A 22,967-nucleotide genomic window follows, 5' to 3' on the forward strand; every position below is an offset into this window, starting at 1 on the left:
CCTCCGCTGGGGTTAGGTCGCTCCTCTCCTCCGTTGGGGTTAGGTCGCTCCTCTCCTCCGTTGGGGTTAGGTCGCTCCTCTCCTCCGTTAGGGTTAGATCGCTCCGTTAGGGTTAGGTCTCTCCTCTCCTCCGTTGGGGTTAGGTCGCTCCTCTCCTCCGTTGGGGTTAGGTCGCTCCTCTCCTCCGTTGGGGTTAGGTCGCTCCTCTCCTCCGTTAGGGTTAGATCGCTCCGTTAGGGTTAGGTCGCTCCTCTCCTCCGTTAGGGTTAGGTCGCTCCTCTCCTCCGTTAGGGTTAGGTCTCTCCTCTCCTCCGTTAGGGTTAGGTCTCTCCTCTCCTCCGTTAGGGTTAGGTTAGGTCTCTCCTCCGTTAGGGTTAGGTTATGTCGCTCCTCCGTTAGGGTTAGGTCTCTCCTCTCCTCCGTTAGGGTTAGGTCTCTCCTATCCTCCGTTAGGGTTAGGTCGCTCCTCCGTTAGGGTTAGGTCGCTCCTCCGTTAGGGTTAGGTTATGTCGCTCCTCCGTTAGGGTTAGGTCTCTCCTCTCCTCCGTTAGGGTTAGGTCTCTCCTATCCTCCGTTAGGGTTAGGTCGCTCCTCCGTTAGGGTTAGGTCGCTCCTCCGTTAGGGTTAGGTCGCTCCTCTCCTCTGTTAGGGTTATGTCTCTCCTCTCTTCCGTTAGGGTTATGTCTCTCCTCTCCTCCGTTAGGGTTATGTCTCTCCTCTCCTCCGTTAGGGTTATGTCTCTCCTCTCCTCCGTTAGGGTTAGGTCTCTCCTCTCCTCCATTAGGGTTAGGTCTCTCCTCTCCTCCGTTGGCGTTAGGTCTCTCCTCTCCTCCGTTGGCGTTAGGTCTCTCCTCTGTTAGGGTTATGTCTCTCCTCTCCTCCGTTAGGGTTAGGTCTCTCCTCTCCTCCGTTAGGGTTATGTCTCTCCTCTCCCGTTAGGGTTAGGTCTCTCCTCTCCTCCGTTAGGTTTAGGTCTCTCCTCTCCTCCGTTGGGGTTAGGTCTCTCCTCTCCTCCGTTGGGGTTAGGTCTCTCCTCTCCTCCGTTGGGGTTAGGTCTCTCCTCTCCTCCGTTGGGGTTAGGTCTCTCCTCTCCTCTGTTGGGGTTAGGTCTCTCCTCTCCTCTGTTGGGGTTAGGTCTCTCCTCTCCTCCGTTGGGGTTAGGTCGCTCCTCTCCTCCGCTGGGGTTAGGTCGCTCCTCTCCTCCGTTAGGGTTAGATCGCTCCGTTAGGGTTAGGTCTCTCCTCTCCTCCGTTGGGGTTAGGTCGCTCCTCTCCTCCGTTGGGGTTAGGTCTCTCCTCTCCTCCGTTGGGGTTAGGTCGCTCCTCTCCTCCGCTGGGGTTAGATCGCTCCGTTAGGGTTAGGTCTCTCCTCTCCTCCGTTGGGGTTAGGTCGCTCCTCTCCTCCGTTAGGGTTAGATCGCTCCGTTAGGGTTAGGTCGCTCCTCTCCTCCGTTAGGGTTAGGTCGCTCCTCTCCTCCGTTAGGGTTAGGTCGCTCCTCTCCTCCGTTAGGGTTAGGTCTCTCCTCTCCTCCGTTAGGGTTAGGTTAGGTCTCTCCTCCGTTAGGGTTAGGTTATGTCGCTCCTCCGTTAGGGTTAGGTCTCTCCTCTCCTCCGTTAGGGTTAGGTCTCTCCTATCCTCCGTTAGGGTTAGGTCTCTCCTATCCTCCGTTAGGGTTAGGTCGCTCCTCCGTTAGGGTTAGGTCGCTCCTCTCCTCTGTTAGGGTTATGTCTCTCCTCTCTTCCGTTAGGGTTATGTCTCTCCTCTCCTCCGTTAGGGTTAGGTCTCTCCTCTCCTCCGTTAGGGTTAGGTCTCTCCTCTCCTCCGTTAGGGTTAGGTCTCTCCTCCGTTAGGGTTAGGTCTCTCCTCCGTTAGGGTTATGTCTCTCCTCTCCTCCGTTAGGGTTAGGTCTCTCCTCTCCTCCGTTAGGGTTAGGTCTCTCCTCTCCTCCGTTACGGTTAGGTCTCTCCTCTCCTCCGTTACGGTTAGGTCTCTCCTCTCCTCCGTTAGGGTTAGGTCTCTCCTCTCCTCCGGTAGGGTTAGGTCTCTCCTCCGGTAGGGTTAGGTCTCTCCTCCGGTAGGGTTAGGTCTCTCCTCCGGTAGGGTTAGGTCTCTCCTACGGTAGGGTTAGGTCTCTCCTACGGTAGGGTTTGGTCTCTCCTCCGGTAGGGTTAGGTCTCTCCTCCGGTAGGGTTAGGTCTCTCCTACGGTAGGGTTAGGTCTCTCCTACGGTAGGGTTAGGTCTCTCCTCCGGTAGGGTTAGGTCTCTCCTCTCCTCCGTTACGGTTAGGTCTCTCCTCTCCTCCGTTAGGGTTAGGTCTCTCCTCCTCCGTTAGGGTTAGGTCTCTCCTCCTCCGTTAGGGTTAGGTCTCTCCTCTCCTCCGTTAGGGTTAAGTCGCTCCTCTCCTCCGTTAGGGTTAGGCCGCTCCTCCGTTAGGGTTAGGTCTCTCCTCCGTTAGGGTTAGGTCTCTCCTCCGTTAGGGTTAGGTCTCTCCTCCGTTAGGGTTAGGTCTCTCCTCCATTAGGGTTAGGTCTCTCCTCCGTTAGGGTTAGGTCTCTCCTCCGTTAGGGTTAGGTCTCTCCTCTCCTCCGTTGGGGTTAGGTCTCTCCTCTCCTCCGTTGGGGTTATGTCTCTCCACTCCTCCGTTAGGGTTAGGTCTCTCCTCTCCTCCGTTAGGGTTAGGTCTCTCCTCTCCTCCGTTAGGGTTAGGTCGCTCCTCTCCTCCGTTAGGGTTAGGTCGCTCCTCTCCTCCGTTAGGGTTAGGTCGCTCCTCTCCTCCGTTAGGGTTAGGTCGCTCCTCTCCTCCGTTAGGGTTAGGTCGCTCCTCCGTTAGGGTTAGGTCGCTCCTCCGTTAGGGTTAGGTCGCTCCTCCGTTAGGGTTAGGTCGGTCCTCCGTTAGGGTTAGGTCGCTGCTCCTCTCCTCCGTTAGGGTTAGGTCGCTGCTCCTCTCCTCCGTTAGGGTTAGGTCTCTCCTCTCCTCCGTTGTGGTTAGGTCTCTCCTCTCCTCCGTTGTGGTTAGGTCTCTCCTCTCCTCCGTTGTGGTTAGGTCTCTCCTCTCCTCCGTTGGGGTTAGGTCTCTCCTCTCCTCCGTTGGGGTTAGGTCTCTCCTCTCCTCCGTTGGGGTTAGGTCTCTCCTCTCCTCCGTTGGGGTTAGGTCTCTCCTCTCCTCCGTTGGTGTTAGGTCTCTCCTCTCCTCCGTTGGGGTTAGGTCTCTCCTCTCCTCTGTTGGGGTTAGGTCTCTCCTCTCCTCTGTTGGGGTTAGGTCTCTCCTCTCCTCCGTTGGGGTTAGGTTGCTCCTCTCCTCCGCTGGGGTTAGGTCGCTCCTCTCCTCCGTTGGGGTTAGGTCGCTCCTCTCCTCCGTTAGGGTTAGATCGCTCCCTTAGGGTTAGGTCTCTCCTCTCCTCCGTTGGGGTTAGGTCGCTCCTCTCCTCCGTTAGGGTTAGATCGCTCCGTTAGGGTTAGGTCGCTCCTCTCCTCCGTTAGGGTTAGGTCGCTCCTCTCCTCCGTTATGGTTAGGTTAGGTCTCTCCTCCGTTAGGGTTAGGTTATGTCGCTCCTCCGTTAGGGTTAGGTCTCTCCTCTCCTCCGTTAGGGTTAGGTCTCTCCTATCATCCGTTAGGGTTAGGTCTCTCCTATCATCCGTTAGGGTTAGGTCGATCCTCCGTTAGGGTTAGGTCGCTCCTCCGTTAGGGTTAGGTCGCTCCTCTCCTCTGTTAGGGTTATGTCTCTCCTCTCTTCCGTTAGGGTTATGTCTCTCCTCTCCTCCGTTAGGGTTATGTCTCTCCTCTCCTCCGTTAGGGTTAGGTCTCTCCTCTCCTCCGTTAGGGTTAGGTCTCTCCTCTCCTCCGTTAGGGTTAGGTCTCTCCTCTCCTCCGTTAGGGTTAGGTCTCTCCTCTCCTCCGTTAGGGTTAGTTCTCTCCTCTCCTCCGGTAGGGTTAGGTCTCTCCTCCGGTAGGGTTAGGTCTCTCCTCCGGTAGGGTTAGGTCTCTCCTCCGGTAGGGTTAGGTCTCTCCTACGGTAGGGTTAGGTCTCTCCTCCGGTAGGGTTAGGTCGCTCCTCTCCTCTGTTAGGGTTAGGTCTCGCCGTTAGGGTTAGGTCAGGTCGCTCCTCCGTTAGGGTTAGGTCTCTCCTCTCCTCCGTTAGGGTTAAGTCGCTCCTCTCCTCCGTTAGGGTTAGGCCGCTCCTCCGTTAGGGTTAGGTCTCTCCTCCGTTAGGGTTAGGTCTCTCCTCCGTTAGGGTTAGGTCTCTCCTCCGTTAGGGTTAGGTCTCTCCTCTCCTCCGTTGGGGTTAGGTCTCTCCTCTCCTCCGTTGGGGTTATGTCTCTCCACTCCTCCATTAGGGTTATGTCTCTCCTCTCCTCTCCTCCGTTAGGGTTAGGTCTCTCCTCTCCTCTCCTCCGTTAGGGTTAGGTCTCTCCTCTCCTCCGTTAGGCTTAGGTCTCTCCTCTCCTCCGTTAGGATTAGGTCTCTCCTCCCCTCCGTTAGGGTTAGGTCAGGTCGCTCCTCCGTTAGGGTTAGGTCGCTCCTCTCCTCCGTTAGGGTTAGGTCGCTCCTCTCCTCCGTTAGGGTTAGGTCGCTCCTCTCCTCCGTTAGGGTTAGGTCGCTCCTCCGTTAGGGTTAGGTCGCTCCTCCGTTAGGGTTAGGTCGCTCCTCCGTTAGGGTTAGGTCGCTGCTCCCTTAGGGTTAGGTCGCTGCTCCTCTCCTCCGTTAGGGTTAGGTCGCTGCTCCTCTCCTCCGTTAGGGTTAGGTCGCTGCTCCTCTCCTCCGTTGTGGTTATGTCTCTCCTCTCCTCCGTTGTGGTTAGGTCTCTCCTCTCCTCCGTTGTGGTTAGGTCTCTCCTCTCCTCCGTTGGGGTTAGGTCTCTCCTCTCCTCCGTTGGGGTTAGGTCTCTCCTCTCCTCCGTTGGGGTTAGGTCTCTCCTCTCCTCCGTTGGGGTTAGGTCTCTCCTCTCCTCCGTTGGGGTTAGGTCTCTCCTCTCCTCTGTTGTGGTTAGGTCTCTCCTCTCCTCTCCTCTGTTGGGGTTAGGTCTCTCCTCTCCTCTCCTCTGTTGGGGTTAGGTCTCTCCTCTCCTCCGTTGGGGTTAGGTCGCTCCTCTCCTCCGTTGGGGTTAGGTCGCTCCTCTCCTCCGTTAGGGTTAGGTCTCTCCTCTCCTCCGTTAGGGTTAGGTCGCTCCTCCGTTAGGGTTAGGTCACTCCTCTCCTCTGTTAGGGTTATGTCTCTCCTCTCTTCCGTTAGGGTTATGTCTCTCCTCTCCTCCGTTAGGGTTAGGTCTCTCCTCTCCTCCGTTAGGGTTAGGTCTCTCCTCTCCTCCGTTAGGGTTAGGTCTCTCCTCTCCTCCGTTAGGGTTAGGTCTCTCCTCTCCTCCGTTAGGGTTAGGTCTCTCCTCTCCTCCGTTAGGGTTAGGTCTCTCCTCTCCTCCGTTAGGGTTAGGTCTCTCCTCCGGTAGGGTTAGGTCTCTCCTCCGGTAGGGTTAGGTCTCTCCTCCGGTAGGGTTAGGTCTCTCCTCCGGTAGGGTTAGGTCTCTCCTCCGGTAGGGTTAGGTCGCTCCTCCGGTAGGGTTAGGTCGCTCCTCTCCTCTGTTAGGGTTAGGACTCGCCGTTAGGGTTAGGTCAGGTCGCTCCTCCGTTAGGGTTAGGTCTCTCCTCTCCTCCGTTAGGGTTAGGTCTCTCCTCCGTTAGGGTTAGGTCTCTCCTCCATTAGGGTTAGGTCTCTCCTCCATTAGGGTTAGGTCTCTCCTCTCCTCTGTTAGGGTTATGTCTCTCCTCTCCTCTGTTAGGGTTATGTCTCTCCTCTCCTCCGTTAGGGTTATGTCTCTCCTCTCCTCCGTTAGGGTTATGTCTCTCCTCTCCTCCGTTAGGGTTATGTCGCTCCTCTCCTCCGTTAGGGTTAGGTCGCTCCTCTCCTCCGTTAGGGTTAGGTCGCTCCTCTCCTCCGTTAGGGTTAGGTCGATCCTCTCCTCCGTTAGGGTTAGATCGCTCCGTTAGGGTTAGGTCTCTCCTCTCCTCCGTTGGGGTTAGGTCGCTCCTCTCCTCCGTTAGGGTTAGGTCTCTCCTCTCCTCCGTTAGGGTTAGGTTAGGTCGCTCCTCCGTTAGGGTTAGGTTAGGTCGCTCCTCCGTTAGGGTTAGGTTAGGTAGCTCCTCTCCTCCGTTAGGGTTAGGTTAGGTCGCTCCTCCGTTAGGGTTATGTCTCTCCTCTCCTCCGTTAGGGTTATGTCTCTCCTCTCCTCCGTTAGGGTTAGGTCTCTCCTCTCCTCCATTAGGGTTAGGTCTCTCCTCTCCTCCGTTGGCGTTAGGTCTCTCCTCTCCTCCGTTGGCGTTAGGTCTCTCCTCTGTTAGGGTTATGTCTCTCCTCTCCTCCGTTAGGGTTAGGTCTCTCCTCTCCTCCGTTAGGGTTATGTCTCTCCTCTCCCGTTAGGGTTAGGTCTCTCCTCTCCTCCGTTAGGTTTAGGTCTCTCCTCTCCTCCGTTGGGGTTAGGTCTCTCCTCTCCTCCGTTGGGGTTAGGTCTCTCCTCTCCTCCGTTGGGGTTAGGTCTCTCCTCTCCTCCGTTGGGGTTAGGTCTCTCCTCTCCTCTGTTGGGGTTAGGTCTCTCCTCTCCTCTGTTGGGGTTAGGTCTCTCCTCTCCTCCGTTGGGGTTAGGTCGCTCCTCTCCTCCGCTGGGGTTAGGTCGCTCCTCTCCTCCGTTAGGGTTAGATCGCTCCGTTAGGGTTAGGTCTCTCCTCTCCTCCGTTGGGGTTAGGTCGCTCCTCTCCTCCGTTGGGGTTAGGTCTCTCCTCTCCTCCGTTGGGGTTAGGTCGCTCCTCTCCTCCGCTGGGGTTAGATCGCTCCGTTAGGGTTAGGTCTCTCCTCTCCTCCGTTGGGGTTAGGTCGCTCCTCTCCTCCGTTAGGGTTAGATCGCTCCGTTAGGGTTAGGTCGCTCCTCTCCTCCGTTAGGGTTAGGTCGCTCCTCTCCTCCGTTAGGGTTAGGTCGCTCCTCTCCTCCGTTAGGGTTAGGTCTCTCCTCTCCTCCGTTAGGGTTAGGTTAGGTCTCTCCTCCGTTAGGGTTAGGTTATGTCGCTCCTCCGTTAGGGTTAGGTCTCTCCTCTCCTCCGTTAGGGTTAGGTCTCTCCTATCCTCCGTTAGGGTTAGGTCGCTCCTCCGTTAGGGTTAGGTCGCTCCTCCGTTAGGGTTAGGTCGCTCCTCTCCTCTGTTAGGGTTATGTCTCTCCTCTCTTCCGTTAGGGTTATGTCTCTCCTCTCCTCCGTTAGGGTTATGTCTCTCCTCTCCTCCGTTAGGGTTAGGTCTCTCCTCTCCTCCGTTAGGGTTAGGTCTCTCCTCTCCTCCGTTACGGTTAGGTCTCTCCTCTCCTCCGTTACGGTTAGGTCTCTCCTCTCCTCCGTTAGGGTTAGGTCTCTCCTCTCCTCCGGTAGGGTTAGGTCTCTCCTCCGGTAGGGTTAGGTCTCTCCTCCGGTAGGGTTAGGTCTCTCCTCCGGTAGGGTTAGGTCTCTCCTACGGTAGGGTTAGGTCTCTCCTACGGTAGGGTTAGGTCTCTCCTCCGGTAGGGTTAGGTCTCTCCTCCGGTAGGGTTAGGTCTCTCCTACGGTAGGGTTAGGTCTCTCCTCCGGTAGGGTTAGGTCTCTCCTCTCCTCCGTTACGGTTAGGTCTCTCCTCTCCTCCGTTAGGGTTAGGTCTCTCCTCCTCCGTTAGGGTTAGGTCTCTCCTCCTCCGTTAGGGTTAGGTCTCTCCTCTCCTCCGTTAGGGTTAAGTCGCTCCTCTCCTCCGTTAGGGTTAGGCCGCTCCTCCGTTAGGGTTAGGTCTCTCCTCCGTTAGGGTTAGGTCTCTCCTCCGTTAGGGTTAGGTCTCTCCTCCATTAGGGTTAGGTCTCTCCTCCGTTAGGGTTAGGTCTCTCCTCCGTTAGGGTTAGGTCTCTCCTCCGTTGGGGTTAGGTCTCTCCTCTCCTCCGTTGGGGTTAGGTCTCTCCTCTCCTCCGTTGGGGTTATGTCTCTCCACTCCTCCGTTAGGGTTAGGTCTCTCCTCTCCTCCGTTAGGGTTAGGTCTCTCCTCTCCTCCGTTAGGGTTAGGTCGCTCCTCTCCTCCGTTAGGGTTAGGTCGCTCCTCTCCCTCCGTTAGGGTTAGGTCGCTCCTCTCCTCCGTTAGGGTTAGGTCTCTATCCTCCGTTAGGGTTAGGTCTCTCCTTCGTTAGGGTTAGGTCGCTCCTCCGTTAGGGTTAGGTCGCTCCTCCGTTAGGGTTAGGTCGCTCCTCCGTTAGGGTTAGGTCGCTCCTCCGTTAGGGTTAGGTCGCTCCTCCGTTAGGGTTAGGTCGCTGCTCCTCTCCTCCGTTAGGGTTAGGTCGCTGCTCCTCTCCTCCGTTAGGGTTAGGTCTCTCCTCTCCTCCGTTGTGGTTAGGTCTCTCCTCTCCTCCGTTGTGGTTAGGTCTCTCCTCTCCTCCGTTGTGGTTAGGTCTCTCCTCTCCTCCGTTGTGGTTAGGTCTCTCCTCTCCTCCGTTGGGGTTAGGTCTCTCCTCTCCTCCGTTGGGGTTAGGTCTCTCCTCTCCTCCGTTGGGGTTAGGTCTCTCCTCTCCTCCGTTGGGGTTAGGTCTCTCCTCTCCTCCGTTGGTGTTAGGTCTCTCCTCTCCTCCGTTGGGGTTAGGTCTCTCCTCTCCTCTGTTGGGGTTAGGTCTCTCCTCTCCTCTGTTGGGGTTAGGTCTCTCCTCTCCTCCGTTGGGGTTAGGTTGCTCCTCTCCTCCGCTGGGGTTAGGTCGCTCCTCTCCTCCGTTGGGGTTAGGTCGCTCCTCTCCTCCGTTAGGGTTAGATCGCTCCCTTAGGGTTAGGTCTCTCCTCTCCTCCGTTGGGGTTAGGTCGCTCCTCTCCTCCGTTAGGGTTAGATCGCTCCGTTAGGGTTAGGTCGCTCCTCTCCTCCGTTAGGGTTAGGTCGCTCCTCTCCTCCGTTATGGTTAGGTTAGGTCTCTCCTCCGTTAGGGTTAGGTTATGTCGCTCCTCCGTTAGGGTTAGGTCTCTCCTCTCCTCCGTTAGGGTTAGGTCTCTCCTATCATCCGTTAGGGTTAGGTCTCTCCTATCATCCGTTAGGGTTAGGTCGATCCTCCGTTAGGGTTAGGTCGCTCCTCCGTTAGGGTTAGGTCGCTCCTCTCCTCTGTTAGGGTTATGTCTCTCCTCTCTTCCGTTAGGGTTATGTCTCTCCTCTCCTCCGTTAGGGTTATGTCTCTCCTCTCCTCCGTTAGGGTTAGGTCTCTCCTCTCCTCCGTTAGGGTTAGGTCTCTCCTCTCCTCCGTTAGGGTTAGGTCTCTCCTCTCCTCCGTTAGGGTTAGGTCTCTCCTCTCCTCCGTTAGGGTTAGTTCTCTCCTCTCCTCCGGTAGGGTTAGGTCTCTCCTCCGGTAGGGTTAGGTCTCTCCTCTCCTCCGTTGTGGTTATGTCTCTCCTCTCCTCCGTTGTGGTTAGGTCTCTCCTCTCCTCCGTTGTGGTTAGGTCTCTCCTCTCCTCCGTTGGGGTTAGGTCTCTCCTCTCCTCCGTTGGGGTTAGGTCTCTCCTCTCCTCCGTTGGGGTTAGGTCTCTCCTCTCCTCCGTTGGGGTTAGGTCTCTCCTCTCCTCCTTTGGGGTTAGGTCTCTCCTCTCCTCTGTTGTGGTTAGGTCTCTCCTCTCCTCTCCTCTGTTGGGGTTAGGTCTCTCCTCTCCTCTCCTCTGTTGGGGTTAGGTCTCTCCTCTCCTCCGTTGGGGTTAGGTCGCTCCTCTCCTCCGTTGGGGTTAGGTCGCTCCTCTCCTCCGTTAGGGTTAGGTCTCTCCTCTCCTCCGTTAGGGTTAGGTCGCTCCTCCGTTAGGGTTAGGTCACTCCTCTCCTCTGTTAGGGTTATGTCTCTCCTCTCTTCCGTTAGGGTTATGTCTCTCCTCTCCTCCGTTAGGGTTAGGTCTCTCCTCTCCTCCGTTAGGGTTAGGTCTCTCCTCTCCTCCGTTAGGGTTAGGTCTCTCCTCTCCTCCGTTAGGGTTAGGTCTCTCCTCTCCTCCGTTAGGGTTAGGTCTCTCCTCCGGTAGGGTTAGGTCTCTCCTCCGGTAGGGTTAGGTCTCTCCTCCGGTAGGGTTAGGTCTCTCCTCCGGTAGGGTTAGGTCGCTCCTCCGGTAGGGTTAGGTCGCTCCTCTCCTCTGTTAGGGTTAGGACTCGCCGTTAGGGTTAGGTCAGGTCGCTCCTCCGTTAGGGTTAGGTCTCTCCTCTCCTCCGTTAGGTTAGGTCTCTCCTCCGTTAGGGTTAGGTCTCTCCTCCATTAGGGTTAGGTCTCTCCTCCATTAGGGTTAGGTCTCTCCTCTCCTCTGTTAGGGTTATGTCTCTCCTCTCCTCTGTTAGGGTTATGTCTCTCCTCTCCTCCGTTAGGGTTATGTCTCTCCTCTCCTCCGTTAGGGTTATGTCTCTCCTCTCCTCCGTTAGGGTTAGGTCTCTCCTCTCCTCCGTTAGGGTTATGTCGCTCCTCTCCTCCGTTAGGGTTAGGTCGCTCCTCTCCTCCGTTAGGGTTAGGTCGATCCTCTCCTCCGTTAGGGTTAGATCGCTCCGTTAGGGTTAGGTCTCTCCTCTCCTCCGTTGGGGTTAGGTCGCTCCTCTCCTCCGTTAGGGTTAGGTCTCTCCTCTCCTCCGTTAGGGTTAGGTTAGGTCGCTCCTCCGTTAGGGTTAGGTTAGGTCGCTCCTCCGTTAGGGTTAGGTTAGGTAGCTCCTCTCCTCCGTTAGGGTTAGGTTAGGTCGCTCCTCCGTTAGGGTTAGGTTAGGTAGCTCCTCTCCTCCGTTAGGGTTAGGTCGCTCCTCCGTTAGGGTTAGGTCGCTCCTCCGTTAGGGTTAGGTCGCTCCTCTCTTCCGTTAGGGTTATGTCTCTCCTCTCCTCCGTTAGGGTTAGGTCTCTCCTCTCCTCCGTTAGGGTTAGGTCTCTCCTCTCCTCCGTTAGGGTTAGGTCTCTCCTCTGTTAGGGTTAGGTCTCTCCTCCGTTAGGGTTAGGTCTCTCCTCTCCTCTGTTAGGGTTAGGTCTCTCCTCTCCTCCGTTAGGGTTAGGTCTCTCCTCTCCTCCGTTAGGGTTAGGTCTCTCCTCTGTTAGGGTTAGGTCTCTCCTCCGTTAGGGTTAGGTCTCTCCTCTCCTCTGTTAGGGTTAGGTCTCTCCTCTCTTCCGTTAGGGTTATGTCTCTCCTCTCCTCCGTTAGGGTTATGTCTCTCCTCTCCTCCGTTAGGGTTAGGTCTCTCCTCTCCTCCGTTAGGGTTAGGTCTCTCCTCTCCTCCGTCAGGGTTAGGTCTCTCCTCCGTTAGGCTTAGGTCTCTCCTCTCCTCCGTCAGGCTTAGGTCTCTCCTCCGTTAGGCTTAGGTCTCTCCTCCTCCGTTAGGCTTAGGTCTCTCCTCCTCCGTTAGGCTTAGGTCTCTCCTCCTCCGTTAGGCTTAGGTCTCTCCTCCTCCGTTAGGCTTAGGTCTCTCCTCCTCCGTTAGGCTTAGGTCTCTCCTCCTCCGTTAGGCTTAGGTCTCTCCTCCTCCGTTAGGCTTAGGTCTCTCCTCTCCTCCGTTAGGGTTAGTTCTCTCCTCTCCTCCGGTAGGGTTAGGGCTCTCCTCCGGTAGGGTTAGGGCTCTCCTCCGGTAGGGTTAGGGCTCTCCTCCGGTAGGGTTAGGGCTCTCCTCCGGTAGGGTTAGGGCTCTCCTCCGGTAGGGTTAGGGCTCTCCTCCGTTAGGGTTAGGTCTCTCCTCCGTTAGGGTTAGGTCTCTCCTCCGTTAGGGTTAGGTCTCTCCTCCGGTAGGGTTAGGTCGCTCCTCTCCTCTGTTAGGGTTAGGTCTCGCCGTTAGGGTTAGGTCAGGTCGCTCCTCCGTTAGGGTTAGGTCTCTCCTCTCCTCCGTTAGGGTTAAGTCGCTCCTCTCCTCCGTTAGGGTTAGGTCGCTCCTCCGTTAGGGTTAGGTCTCTCCTCCGTTAGGGTTAGGTCTCTCCTCCGTTAGGGTTAGGTCTCTCCTCCGTTAGGGTTAGGTCTCTCCTCCGTTAGGGTTAGGTCTCTCCTCCGTTGGGGTTAGGTCTCTCCTCTCCTCCGTTGGGGTTAGGTCTCTCCTCTCCTCCGTTGGGGTTAGGTCTCTCCTCTCCTCCGTTGGGGTTAGGTCTCTCCTCTCCTCCGTTGGGGTTAGGTCTCTCCTCTCCTCCGTTGGGGTTAGGTCTTTCCTCTCCTCCGTTGGGGTTAGGTCTCTCCTCTCCTCCGTTGGGGTTAGGTCTCTCCTCTCCTCCGTTGGGGTTAGGTCTCTTCTCTCCTCCGTTGCGGTTAGGTCTCTCCTCTCCTCCGTTGGGGTTAGGTCGCTCCTCTCCTCCGTTGGGGTTAGGTCGCTCCTCTCCTCCGTTGGGGTTAGGTCGCTCCTCTCCTCCGTTGGGGTTAGGTCGCTCCTCTCCTCCGTTGGGTTAGGTCGCTCCTCTCCTCCGTTGGGGTTAGGTCGCTCCTCTCCTCCGTTGGGGTTAGGTCGCTCCTCTCCTCCGTTGGGGTTAGGTCGCTCTGCTCCTCTGTTAGGGTTAGATCGCTCCGTTAGGGTTAGGTCTCTCCTCTCCTCCGTTGGGGTTAGGTCGCTCCTCTCCTCCGTTGGGGTTAGGTCGCTCCTCTCCTCCGTTGGGGTTAGGGTCGCTCCTCTCCTCCGTTAGGGTTAGATCGCTCCGTTAGGGTTAGGTCTCTCCTCTCCTCCGTTAGGGTTATGTCTCTCCTCTCCTCTGTTAGGGTTATGTCTCTCCTCTCTTCCGTTAGGGTTATGTCTCTCCTCTCCTCCGTTAGGGTTATGTCTCTCCTCTCCTCCGTTAGGGTTAGGTCTCTCCTCTCCTCCGTTAGGGTTAGGTCTCTCCTCTCCTCCGTTAGGGTTAGGTCTCTCCTCTCCTCCGTTAGGGTTAGGTCTCTCCTCCGTTAGGGTTATGTCTCTCCTCTCCTCCGTTAGGGTTAGGTCTCTCCTCTCCTCCGTTAGGGTTAGGTCTCTCCTCTCCTCCGTTACGGTTAGGTCTCTCCTCTCCTCCGTTACGGTTAGGTCTCTCCTCTCCTCCGTTACGGTTAGGTCTCTCCTCTCCTCCGTTAGGGTTAGGTCTCTCCTCTCCTCCGGTAGGGTTAGGTCTCTCCTCCGGTAGGGTTAGGTCTCTCCTCCGGTAGGGTTAGGTCTCTCCTCCGGTAGGGTTAGGTCTCTCCTACGGTAGGGTTAGGTCTCTCCTACGGTAGGGTTAGGTCTCTCCTCCGGTAGGGTTAGGTCTCTCCTCCGGTAGGGTTAGGTCTCTCCTACGGTAGGGTTAGGTCTCTCCTCCGGTAGGGTTAGGTCTCTCCTCTCCTCCGTTACGGTTAGGTCTCTCCTCTCCTCCGTTAGGGTTAGGTCTCTCCTCCTCCGTTAGGGTTAGGTCTCTCCTCCTCCGTTAGGGTTAGGTCTCTCCTCTCCTCCGTTAGGGTTAAGTCGCTCCTCTCCTCCGTTAGGGTTAGGCCGCTCCTCCGTTAGGGTTAGGTCTCTCCTCCGTTAGGGTTAGGTCTCTCCTCCGTTAGGGTTAGGTCTCTCCTCCATTAGGGTTAGGTCTCTCCTCCGTTAGGGTTAGGTCTCTCCTCCGTTAGGGTTAGGTCTCTCCTCCGTTGGGGTTAGGTCTCTCCTCTCCTCCGTTGGGGTTAGGTCTCTCCTCTCCTCCGTTGGGGTTATGTCTCTCCACTCCTCCGTTAGGGTTAGGTCTCTCCTCTCCTCCGTTAGGGTTAGGTCTCTCCTCTCCTCCGTTAGGGTTAGGTCGCTCCTCTCCTCCGTTAGGGTTAGGTCGCTCCTCTCCTCCGTTAGGGTTAGGTCGCTCCTCTCCTCCGTTAGGGTTAGGTCTCTATCCTCCGTTAGGGTTAGGTCTCTCCTTCGTTAGGGTTAGGTCGCTCCTCCGTTAGGGTTAGGTCGCTCCTCCGTTAGGGTTAGGTCGCTCCTCCGTTAGGGTTAGGTCGCTCCTCCGTTAGGGTTAGGTCGCTCCTCCGTTAGGGTTAGGTCGCTGCTCCTCTCCTCCGTTAGGGTTAGGTCGCTGCTCCTCTCCTCCGTTAGGGTTAGGTCTCTCCTCTCCTCCGTTGTGGTTAGGTCTCTCCTCTCCTCCGTTGTGGTTAGGTCTCTCCTCTCCTCCGTTGTGGTTAGGTCTCTCCTCTCCTCCGTTGTGGTTAGGTCTCTCCTCTCCTCCGTTGGGGTTAGGTCTCTCCTCTCCTCCGTTGGGGTTAGGTCTCTCCTCTCCTCCGTTGGGGTTAGGTCTCTCCTCTCCTCCGTTGGGGTTAGGTCTCTCCTCTCCTCCGTTGGTGTTAGGTCTCTCCTCTCCTCCGTTGGGGTTAGGTCTCTCCTCTCCTCTGTTGGGGTTAGGTCTCTCCTCTCCTCTGTTGGGGTTAGGTCTCTCCTCTCCTCCGTTGGGGTTAGGTTGCTCCTCTCCTCCGCTGGGGTTAGGTTCGCTCCTCTCCTCCGTTGGGGTTAGGTCGCTCCTCTCCTCCGTTAGGGTTAGATCGCTCCCTTAGGGTTAGGTCTCTCCTCTCCTCCGTTGGGGTTAGGTCGCTCCTCTCCTCCGTTAGGGTTAGATCGCTCCGTTAGGGTTAGGTCGCTCCTCTCCTCCGTTAGGGTTAGGTCGCTCCTCTCCTCCGTTATGGTTAGGTTAGGTCTCTCCTCCGTTAGGGTTAGGTTATGTCGCTCCTCCGTTAGGGTTAGGTCTCTCCTCTCCTCCGTTAGGGTTAGGTCTCTCCTATCATCCGTTAGGGTTAGGTCTCTCCTATCATCCGTTAGGGTTAGGTCGATCCTCCGTTAGGGTTAGGTCGCTCCTCCGTTAGGGTTAGGTCGCTCCTCTCCTCTGTTAGGGTTATGTCTCTCCTCTCTTCCGTTAGGGTTATGTCTCTCCTCTCCTCCGTTAGGGTTATGTCTCTCCTCTCCTCCGTTAGGGTTAGGTCTCTCCTCTCCTCCGTTAGGGTTAGGTCTCTCCTCTCCTCCGTTAGGGTTAGGTCTCTCCTCTCCTCCGTTAGGGTTAGGTCTCTCCTCTCCTCCGTTAGGGTTAGTTCTCTCCTCTCCTCCGGTAGGGTTAGGTCTCTCCTCCGGTAGGGTTAGGTCTCTCCTCCGGTAGGGTTAGGTCTCTCCTCCGGTAGGGTTAGGTCTCTCCTACGGTAGGGTTAGGTCTCTCCTCCGGTAGGGTTAGGTCGCTCCTCTCCTCTGTTAGGGTTAGGTCTCGCCGTTAGGGTTAGGTCAGGTCGCTCCTCCGTTAGGGTTAGGTCTCTCCTCTCCTCCGTTAGGGTTAAGTCGCTCCTCTCCTCCGTTAGGGTTAGGCCGCTCCTCCGTTAGGGTTAGGTCTCTCCTCTCCTCCGTTGGGGTTAGGTCTCTCCTCTCCTCCGTTGGGGTTATGTCTCTCCACTCCTCCATTAGGGTTATGTCTCTCCTCTCCTCTCCTCCGTTAGGGTTAGGTCTCTCCTCTCCTCTCCTCCGTTAGGGTTAGGTCTCTCCTCTCCTCCGTTAGGCTTAGGTCTCTCCTCTCCTCCGTTAGGATTAGGTCTCTCCTCCCCTCCGTTAGGGTTAGGTCAGGTCGCTCCTCCGTTAGGGTTAGGTCTCTCCTCTCCTCCGTTAGGGTTAGGTCGCTCCTCTCCTCCGTTAGGGTTAGGTCGCTCCTCTCCTCCGTTAGGGTTAGGTCGCTCCTCTCCTCCGTTAGGGTTAGGTCGCTCCTCCGTTAGGGTTAGGTCGCTCCTCCGTTAGGGTTAGGTCGCTCCTCCGTTAGGGTTAGGTCGCTGCTCCCTTAGGGTTAGGTCGCTGCTCCCTTAGGGTTAGGTCGCTGCTCCTCTCCTCCGTTAGGGTTAGGTCGCTGCTCCTCTCCTCCGTTAGGGTTAGGTCGCTGCTCCTCTCCTCCGTTGTGGTTATGTCTCTCCTCTCCTCCGTTGTGGTTAGGTCTCTCCTCTCCTCCGTTGTGGTTAGGTCTCTCCTCTCCTCCGTTGGGGTTAGGTCTCTCCTCTCCTCCGTTGGGGTTAGGTCTCTCCTCTCCTCCGTTGGGGTTAGGTCTCTCCTCTCCTCCGTTGGGGTTAGGTCTCTCCTCTCCTCCTTTGGGGTTAGGTCTCTCCTCTCCTCTGTTGTGGTTAGGTCTCTCCTCTCCTCTCCTCTGTTGGGGTTAGGTCTCTCCTCTCCTCTCCTCTGTTGGGGTTAGGTCTCTCCTCTCCTCCGTTGGGGTTAGGTCGCTCCTCTCCTCCGTTGGGGTTAGGTCGCTCCTCTCCTCCGTTAGGGTTAGGTCTCTCCTCTCCTCCGTTAGGGTTAGGTCGCTCCTCCGTTAGGGTTAGGTCACTCCTCTCCTCTGTTAGGGTTATGTCTCTCCTCTCTTCCGTTAGGGTTATGTCTCTCCTCTCCTCCGTTAGGGTTAGGTCTCTCCTCTCCTCCGTTAGGGTTAGGTCTCTCCTCTCCTCCGTTAGGGTTAGGTCTCTCCTCTCCTCCGTTAGGGTTAGGTCTCTCCTCTCCTCCGTTAGGGTTAGGTCTCTCCTCCGGTAGGGTTAGGTCTCTCCTCCGGTAGGGTTAGGTCTCTCCTCCGGTAGGGTTAGGTCTCTCCTCCGGTAGGGTTAGGTCGCTCCTCCGGTAGGGTTAGGTCGCTCCTCTCCTCTGTTAGGGTTAGGACTCGCCGTTAGGGTTAGGTCAGGTCGCTCCTCCGTTAGGGTTAGGTCTCTCCTCTCCTCCGTTAGGGTTAGGTCTCTCCTCCGTTAGGGTTAGGTCTCTCCTCCATTAGGGTTAGGTCTCTCCTCCATTAGGGTTAGGTCTCTCCTCTCCTCTGTTAGGGTTATGTCTCTCCTCTCCTCTGTTAGGGTTATGTCTCTCCTCTCCTCCGTTAGGGTTATGTCTCTCCTCTCCTCCGTTAGGGTTATGTCTCTCCTCTCCTCCGTTAGGGTTAGGTCTCTCCTCTCCTCCGTTAGGGTTATGTCGCTCCTCTCCTCCGTTAGGGTTAGGTCGCTCCTCTCCTCCGTTAGGGTTAGGTCGATCCTCTCCTCCGTTAGGGTTAGATCGCTCCGTTAGGGTTAGGTCTCTCCTCTCCTCCGTTGGGGTTAGGTCGCTCCTCTCCTCCGTTAGGGTTAGGTCTCTCCTCTCCTCCGTTAGGGTTAGGTTAGGTCGCTCCTCCGTTAGGGTTAGGTTAGGTCGCTCCTCCGTTAGGGTTAGGTTAGGTAGCTCCTCTCCTCCGTTAGGGTTAGGTTAGGTCGCTCCTCCGTTAGGGTTAGGTTAGGTAGCTCCTCTCCTCCGTTAGGGTTAGGTCGCTCCTCCGTTAGGGTTAGGTCGCTCCTCCGTTAGGGTTAGGTCGCTCCTCTCTTCCGTTAGGGTTATGTCTCTCCTCTCCTCCGTTAGGGTTAGGTCTCTCCTCTCCTCCGTTAGGGTTAGGTCTCTCCTCTCCTCCGTTAGGGTTAGGTCTCTCCTCTGTTAGGGTTAGGTCTCTCCTCCGTTAGGGTTAGGTCGCTCCTCTCCTCTGTTAGGGTTATGTCTCTCCTCTCTTCCGTTAGGGTTATGTCTCTCCTCTCCTCCGTTAGGGTTATGTCTCTCCTCTCCTCCGTTAGGGTTAGGTCTCTCCTCTCCTCCGTTAGGGTTAGGTCTCTCCTCTCCTCCGTTAGGGTTAGGTCTCTCCTCTCCTCCGTTAGGGTTAGGTCTCTCCTCTCCTCCGTTAGGGTTAGTTCTCTCCTCTCCTCCGGTAGGGTTAGGTCTCTCCTCCGGTAGGGTTAGGTCTCTCCTCCGGTAGGGTTAGGTCTCTCCTCCGGTAGGGTTAGGTCTCTCCTACGGTAGGGTTAGGTCTCTCCTCCGGTAGGTTAGGTCGCTCCTCTCCTCTGTTAGGGTTAGGTCTCGCCGTTAGGGTTAGGTCAGGTCGCTCCTCCGTTAGGGTTAGGTCTCTCCTCTCCTCCGTTAGGGTTAAGTCGCTCCTCTCCTCCGTTAGGGTTAGGCCGCTCCTCCGTTAGGGTTAGGTCTCTCCTCTCCTCCGTTGGGGTTAGGTCTCTCCTCTCCTCCGTTGGGGTTATGTCTCTCCACTCCTCCATTAGGGTTATGTCTCTCCTCTCCTCTCCTCCGTTAGGGTTAGGTCTCTCCTCTCCTCTCCTCCGTTAGGGTTAGGTCTCTCCTCTCCTCCGTTAGGCTTAGGTCTCTCCTCTCCTCCGTTAGGATTAGGTCTCTCCTCCCCTCCGTTAGGGTTAGGTCAGGTCGCTCCTCCGTTAGGGTTAGGTCTCTCCTCTCCTCCGTTAGGGTTAGGTCGCTCCTCTCCTCCGTTAGGGTTAGGTCGCTCCTCTCCTCCGTTAGGGTTAGGTCGCTCCTCTCCTCCGTTAGGGTTAGGTCGCTCCTCCGTTAGGGTTAGGTCGCTCCTCCGTTAGGGTTAGGTCGCTCCTCCGTTAGGGTTAGGTCGCTGCTCCCTTAGGGTTAGGTCGCTGCTCCCTTAGGGGTTAGGTCGCTGCTCCTCTCCTCCGTTAGGGTTAGGTCGCTGCTCCTCTCCTCCGTTAGGGTTAGGTCGCTGCTCCTCTCCTCCGTTGTGGTTATGTCTCTCCTCTCCTCCGTTGTGGTTAGGTCTCTCCTCTCCTCCGTTGTGGTTAGGTCTCTCCTCTCCTCCGTTGGGGTTAGGTCTCTCCTCTCCTCCGTTGGGGTTAGGTCTCTCCTCTCCTCCGTTGGGGTTAGGTCTCTCCTCTCCTCCGTTGGGGTTAGGTCTCTCCTCTCCTCCTTTGGGGTTAGGTCTCTCCTCTCCTCTGTTGTGGTTAGGTCTCTCCTCTCCTCTCCTCTGTTGGGGTTAGGTCTCTCCTCTCCTCTCCTCTGTTGGGGTTAGGTCTCTCCTCTCCTCCGTTGGGGTTAGGTCGCTCCTCTCCTCCGTTGGGGTTAGGTCGCTCCTCTCCTCCGTTAGGGTTAGGTCTCTCCTCTCCTCCGTTAGGGTTAGGTCGCTCCTCCGTTAGGGTTAGGTCACTCCTCTCCTCTGTTAGGGTTATGTCTCTCCTCTCTTCCGTTAGGGTTATGTCTCTCCTCTCCTCCGTTAGGGTTAGGTCTCTCCTCTCCTCCGTTAGGGTTAGGTCTCTCCTCTCCTCCGTTAGGGTTAGGTCTCTCCTCTCCTCCGTTAGGGTTAGGTCTCTCCTCTCCTCCGTTAGGGTTAGGTCTCTCCTCCGGTAGGGTTAGGTCTCTCCTCCGGTAGGGTTAGGTCTCTCCTCCGGTAGGGTTAGGTCTCTCCTCCGGTAGGGTTAGGTCGCTCCTCCGGTAGGGTTAGGTCGCTCCTCTCCTCTGTTAGGGTTAGGACTCGCCGTTAGGGTTAGGTCAGGTCGCTCCTCCGTTAGGGTTAGGTCTCTCCTCTCCTCCGTTAGGGTTAGGTCTCTCCTCCGTTAGGGTTAGGTCTCTCCTCCATTAGGGTTAGGTCTCTCCTCCATTAGGGTTAGGTCTCTCCTCTCCTCTGTTTAGGGTTATGTCTCTCCTCTCCTCTGTTAGGGTTATGTCTCTCCTCTCCTCCGTTAGGGTTATGTCTCTCCTCTCCTCCGTTAGGGTTATGTCTCTCCTCTCCTCCGTTAGGGTTAGGTCTCTCCTCTCCTCCGTTAGGGTTATGTCGCTCCTCTCCTCCGTTAGGGTTAGGTCGCTCCTCTCCTCCGTTAGGGTTAGGTCGATCCTCTCCTCCGTTAGGGTTAGATCGCTCCGTTAGGGTTAGGTTCTCTCCTCTCCTCCGTTGGGGTTAGGTCGCTCCTCTCCTCCGTTAGGGTTAGGTCTCTCCTCTCCTCCGTTAGGGTTAGGTTAGGTCGCTCCTCCGTTAGGGTTAGGTTAGGTCGCTCCTCCGTTAGGGTTAGGTTAGGTAGCTCCTCTCCTCCGTTAGGGTTAGGTTAGGTCGCTCCTCCGTTAGGGTTAGGTTAGGTAGCTCCTCTCCTCCGTTAGGGTTAGGTCGCTCCTCCGTTAGGGTTAGGTCGCTCCTCCGTTAGGGTTAGGTCGCTCCTCTCTTCCGTTAGGGTTATGTCTCTCCTCTCCTCCGTTAGGGTTAGGTCTCTCCTCTCCTCCGTTAGGGTTAGGTCTCTCCTCTCCTCCGTTAGGGTTAGGTCTCTCCTCTGTTAGGGTTAGGTCTCTCCTCCGTTAGGGTTAGGTCTCTCCTCTCCTCTGTTAGGGTTAGGTCTCTCCTCTCCTCCGTTAGGGTTAGGTCTCTCCTCTCCTCCGTTAGGGTTAGGTCTCTCCTCTGTTAGGGTTAGGTCTCTCCTCCGTTAGGGTTAGGTCTCTCCTCTCCTCTGTTAGGGTTAGGTCTCTCCTCTCTTCCGTTAGGGTTATGTCTCTCCTCTCCTCCGTTAGGGTTATGTCTCTCCTCTCCTCCGTTAGGGTTAGGTCTCTCCTCTCCTCCGTTAGGGTTAGGTCTCTCCTCTCCTCCGTCAGGGTTAGGTCTCTCCTCCGTTAGGCTTAGGTCTCTCCTCTCCTCCGTCAGGCTTAGGTCTCTCCTCCGTTAGGCTTAGGTCTCTCCTCCTCCGTTAGGCTTAGGTCTCTCCTCCTCCGTTAGGCTTAGGTCTCTCCTCCTCCGTTAGGCTTAGGTCTCTCCTCCTCCGTTAGGCTTAGGTCTCTCCTCCTCCGTTAGGCTTAGGTCTCTCCTCCTCCGTTAGGCTTAGGTCTCTCCTCCTCCGTTAGGCTTAGGTCTCTCCTCTCCTCCGTTAGGGTTAGTTCTCTCCTCTCCTCCGGTAGGGTTAGGGCTCTCCTCCGGTAGGGTTAGGGCTCTCCTCCGGTAGGGTTAGGGCTCTCCTCCGGTAGGGTTAGGGCTCTCCTCCGGTAGGGTTAGGGCTCTCCTCCGGTAGGGTTAGGGCTCTCCTCCGTTAGGGTTAGGTCTCTCCTCCGTTAGGGTTAGGTCTCTCCTCCGTTAGGGTTAGGTCTCTCCTCCGGTAGGGTTAGGTCGCTCCTCTCCTCTGTTAGGGTTAGGTCTCGCCGTTAGGGTTAGGTCAGGTCGCTCCTCCGTTAGGGTTAGGTCTCTCCTCTCCTCCGTTAGGGTTAAGTCGCTCCTCTCCTCCGTTAGGGTTAGGTCGCTCCTCCGTTAGGGTTAGGTCTCTCCTCCGTTAGGGTTAGGTCTCTCCTCCGTTAGGGTTAGGTCTCTCCTCCGTTAGGGTTAGGTCTCTCCTCCGTTAGGGTTAGGTCTCTCCTCCGTTGGGGTTAGGTCTCTCCTCTCCTCCGTTGGGGTTAGGTCTCTCCTCTCCTCCGTTGGGGTTAGGTCTCTCCTCTCCTCCGTTGGGGTTAGGTCTCTCCTCTCCTCCGTTGGGGTTAGGTCTCTCCTCTCCTCCGTTGGGGTTAGGTCTTTCCTCTCCTCCGTTGGGGTTAGGTCTCTCCTCTCCTCCGTTGGGGTTAGGTCTCTCCTCTCCTCCGTTGGGGTTAGGTCTCTTCTCTCCTCCGTTGCGGTTAGGTCTCTCCTCTCCTCCGTTGGGGTTAGGTCGCTCCTCTCCTCCGTTGGGGTTAGGTCGCTCCTCTCCTCCGTTGGGGTTAGGTCGCTCCTCTCCTCCGTTGGGGTTAGGTCGCTCCTCTCCTCCGTTGGGGTTAGGTCGCTCCTCTCCTCCGTTGGGGTTAGGTCGCTCCTCTCCTCCGTTGGGGTTAGGTCGCTCCTCTCCTCCGTTGGGGTTAGGTCGCTCTGCTCCTCTGTTAGGGTTAGATCGCTCCGTTAGGGTTAGGTCTCTCCTCTCCTCCGTTGGGGTTAGGTCGCTCCTCTCCTCCGTTGGGGTTAGGTCGCTCCTCTCCTCCGTTGGGGTTAGGTCGCTCCTCTCCTCCGTTAGGGTTAGATCGCTCCGTTAGGGTTAGGTCTCTCCTCTCCTCCGTTAGGGTTATGTCTCTCCTCTCCTCTGTTAGGGTTATGTCTCTCCTCTCTTCCATTAGGGTTATGTCTCTCCTCTCCTCCATTAGGGTTATGTCTCTCCTCTCCTCCGTTAGGGTTAGGTCTCTCCTCTCCTCCGTTAGGCTTAGGTCTCTCCTCCGTTAGGCTTAGGTCTCTCCTCCGCTAGGCTTAGGTCTCTCCTCCGCTAGGCTTAGGTCTCTCCTCTCCTCCGTTAGGGTTAGGTCTCTCCTCCGGTAGGGTTAGGTCTCTCCTCTCCTCCGTTAAGGTTAGGTCTCTCCTCTCCTCCGTTAAGGTTAGGTCTCTCCTCTCCTCCGTTAAGGTTAGGTCTCTCCTCTCCTCCGTTAGGGTTAGGTCTCTCCTCTCCTCCGGTAGGGTTAGGTCTCTCCTCCGGTAGGGTTAGGTCTCTCCTCCGGTAGGGTTAGGTCTCTCCTCCGGTAGGGTTAGGTCGCTCCTCTCCTCTGTTAGTGTTAGGTCTCGCCGTTAGGGTTAAGTCAGGTCGCTCCTCCGTTAGGGTTAGGTCTCTCCTCTCCTCCGTTAGGGTTAGGTCTCTCCTCCGTTAGGGTTAGGTCTCTCCTCCGTTAGGGTTTAGGTCTCTCCTCTCCTCCGTTAGGCTTAGGTCTCTCCTCCGTTAGGCTTAGGTCTCTCCTCCTCCGTTAGGGTTATGTCTCTCCTCTCCTCCGTTAGGGTTATGTCTCTCCTCTCCTCCGTTAGGGTTATGTCTCTCCTCTCCTCTGTTAGGCTTAGGTCTCTCCTCCTCCGTTAGGCTTAGGTCTCTCCTCCTCCGTTAGGCTTAGGTCTCTCCTCCTCCGTTAGGCTTAGGTCTCTCCTCCTCCGTTAGGCTTAGGTCTCTCCTCCTCCGTTAGGCTTAGGTCTCTCCTCCTCCGTTAGGCTTAGGTCTCTCCTCCTCCGTTAGGCTTAGGTCTCTCCTCCTCCGTTAGGCTTAGGTCTCTCCTCCTCCGTTAGGCTTAGGTCTCTCCTCCTCCGTTAGGCTTAGGTCTCTCCTCCTCCGTTAGGCTTAGGTCTCTCCTCCTCCGTTAGGCTTAGGGCTCTCCTCCTCCGGTAGGGTTAGGGCTCTCCTCCGGTAGGGTTAGGGCTCTCCTCCGGTAGGGTTAGGGCTCTCCTCCGGTAGGGTTAGGGCTCTCCTCCGGTAGGGTTAGGGCGGTAGGGTTAGGGCTCTCCTCCGGTAGGGTTAGGGCTCTCCTCCGGTAGGGTTAGGGCTCTCCTCCGGTAGGTTTAGGTCTCTCCTCCGT

General features: G+C 56.4%; 1 protein-coding gene across 1 annotated transcript in view; it reads left to right on the forward strand.

Annotated features, from left to right (window-relative positions):
• The window catches only part of LOC116362575 (isocitrate dehydrogenase [NADP], mitochondrial-like), a 91,739-nt gene that overhangs the window by 55,545 nt on the left and 13,227 nt on the right, over positions 1 to 22,967 (forward strand). The window lies entirely within an intron of this gene.

Source organism: Oncorhynchus kisutch, unplaced genomic scaffold (genome assembly GCF_002021735.2).
Source record: "Oncorhynchus kisutch isolate 150728-3 unplaced genomic scaffold, Okis_V2 scaffold846, whole genome shotgun sequence".
Taxonomy (NCBI): domain Eukaryota; kingdom Metazoa; phylum Chordata; class Actinopteri; order Salmoniformes; family Salmonidae; genus Oncorhynchus; species Oncorhynchus kisutch.